This window comes from Onychomys torridus, chromosome 17, assembly GCF_903995425.1.
Source record: "Onychomys torridus chromosome 17, mOncTor1.1, whole genome shotgun sequence".
NCBI lineage: Eukaryota > Metazoa > Chordata > Mammalia > Rodentia > Cricetidae > Onychomys > Onychomys torridus.
Window position 1 is genome coordinate 1,294,466 of NC_050459.1, and position 2,365 is coordinate 1,296,830.

At 41.3% G+C, this 2,365-nt stretch overlaps 1 non-coding gene across 1 annotated transcript; it reads right to left on the reverse strand.

Annotated features, from left to right (window-relative positions):
* Positions 1-1,857: 1,857 nt before the first annotated feature.
* On the reverse strand, positions 1,858-1,963 carry LOC118569250. The gene has a single exon (XR_004943039.1). It is a non-coding gene; the product is annotated as a U6 spliceosomal RNA (small nuclear RNA).
* Positions 1,964-2,365: the final 402 nt, after the last annotated feature.

Here is a 2,365-nt window from a genome sequence, read left to right on the forward strand (position 1 = left end):
ACTCAATATATAACTGAAGATGACCTTGAACTTGATCCTCCTGCCTCTATCTTTTCAGTATTGGGATTATAGGTATACACCACTAAGACCAATAGAATCCAGGACTTCATGTATGCCCTATGAACATGCTACTGACTGAGCTCCACCCCCAAATCCTAACTCCTATTTACAATTTTGATTACATTTATTTAGCCTTCTTCACCTTCGTGTGTGTCAAAGGTACATGTGTTCCTCAGTGCACCTGTAGAGGTCAGAGGACAAGCCAGGTGGTCAAGCTTGGCTTGCTTGTGCCTTTTGTCCTGAGCCATTTCACGACCCTACCCCTTAAACTTTTATTTTATTTAAATTTGTTTTTGGTTTTTTGAGACAGAGTTTCTCTGTGTAACAGCAATGGCTGTCCTGGAACTCACTCTGGAGACCAGGCTGGCCTTTAACTTACTGAGATCCACCTGCCTCTGCCTCTTGTGTGCTAGGATTAAAGGCATGCAAACACTACCTCCTGGCATTAAAATTTTATTTGTTTATTTATCTATTTATTTTTAATTTTTTAACATTTATTTTGGACCTCCGGAAGAGCAGTTGGTGCTCTTAACCTCTCAGCCATCTCTCCAGCCCCCTATTTTTAATTTTTAAGCTAGAGGCTCAGAGAACTTTTTATTAGTCCAGGCTGGGCTTAAACTTGAAGCTATCCTTCTGTCTCAGCCTCCCAAGTACTACAGTTACAGGTGTGAGGCCCACATTGGCTCTGTAGAATTTCAAAGCTGCAAGAACAGTTTAATGACCACTCAAAAACTATCTTAGCCTTTTGAGTGCTGCATTGTAATTGCATGGAGATCAGTGGACAGCCTTGTGGAGCTGGCTCTCTTCTACCATGTGGAATCTGGGACTCCCAACTCAGGTTGTCATGCTTGGTGGCAAGTGCTTTTACCCACTGAGACATCTTAGCAGCCAGAATTTGTGTTGTGTGAAGCTTTTAATAACAACTCTATAGCTACTTGTTACACAAACAGGGCAACTCAGTGGGTGCTAAGACTCTCCTATTCCTTTGTGTTCTATTTTAATAAACTAGCTGTGTAGGACTCATGCCCTTCTATGGTGCATATCATCACAGCTGGCTGACCTCTCTGGCTGCAATAATTCCATAAGGTACTTAATATTATTATTCCCATCAAAATTTTTAAAATTAGGGCTGGAGATATGGATCAGTGGTTAAGAGCACTTGTTGCTCTTCCATAAGAACAAAGTTCCATTCCCAGCACCCACAAAGTAGCTCACCATTGTCTGTAACTTCAAGCCCAGGGGAATCTGACACTCTCTACTGACTTCCATAGGTATCAGGCATGTACATGCACATACATGCAGGCAAAGAACATAAGTAAACCTAAAAACCATTTAAATTAATAATATATTTTGTCTGTGAGTGGAAGTCAGATGACAATATACAGGGATTGGTTCATTCTTCACACAACGTGGCTCCTGGGGATTGAACTCAGGTCATGAGGCCTGGCATTAAGTATCTTTATCCACTGAGACATTTTGTCAGCCCTATTCTCATTTCTTAAACCATACCCCGAGGCTTACTGGGCAGGAGAGATGGATCAACAGCTAAGAGCATTTTGTCTTGCAGTGAGTTTGGTTTGGTTCTCAGCACCCACATGGTGGTTTACAACCATCTTTAACTCCAGTTTCAAGAGATCTGATATCCTCTTCTGGCCTCCATGGGCACTGGGCATTCATTTGGCACAAAGACATACATACATACACACATACAAACATACATACATGAAAAACTCAAAAATAAATCTACAAAATTTAAAAAATTTTTACAATGTATCAAATGCTGCATTTACTTTGTGTTAAGTTACAGAAGTCTTCATGAATTCCCATTTCATTCTTGAGCAGGGACCGTGTTAACCTCTCCTTATCGTTCTAATTTTAATGTAGGTACTGCTGAACCCAGTACCCAACCAGACTTCTCACAGAATCAGGCAATGATAAAGGGTGTTGTTTTGGGCCACTAAAGACATGCCAATTGGTTACAGAAGTAGAAAACAGATTGGGGGTGTGATGACTCACTGATAGAGGACAGGAAGCCTTGAGTTCATTTCACATGAAATGGGTAAGAAAAAATGTATGGCAATACAGGAAATCCACCCGAGTTCAATCCCTGGGCTCAATCCCTGAGACCCACATGGTGGAAAGAGAGAACCTAATCCTACAAATTATCCTCTGACCTCCACCTATCCCCTGGCACACATATGCATACACTCCCCTTCCTTTTTCTTTTTTTAAAGATTTATTATGTATACAGAAGAGGGCGCCCGATCTCATTACAGATGGTTGAGCCATCATGTGGTTGCTGGGA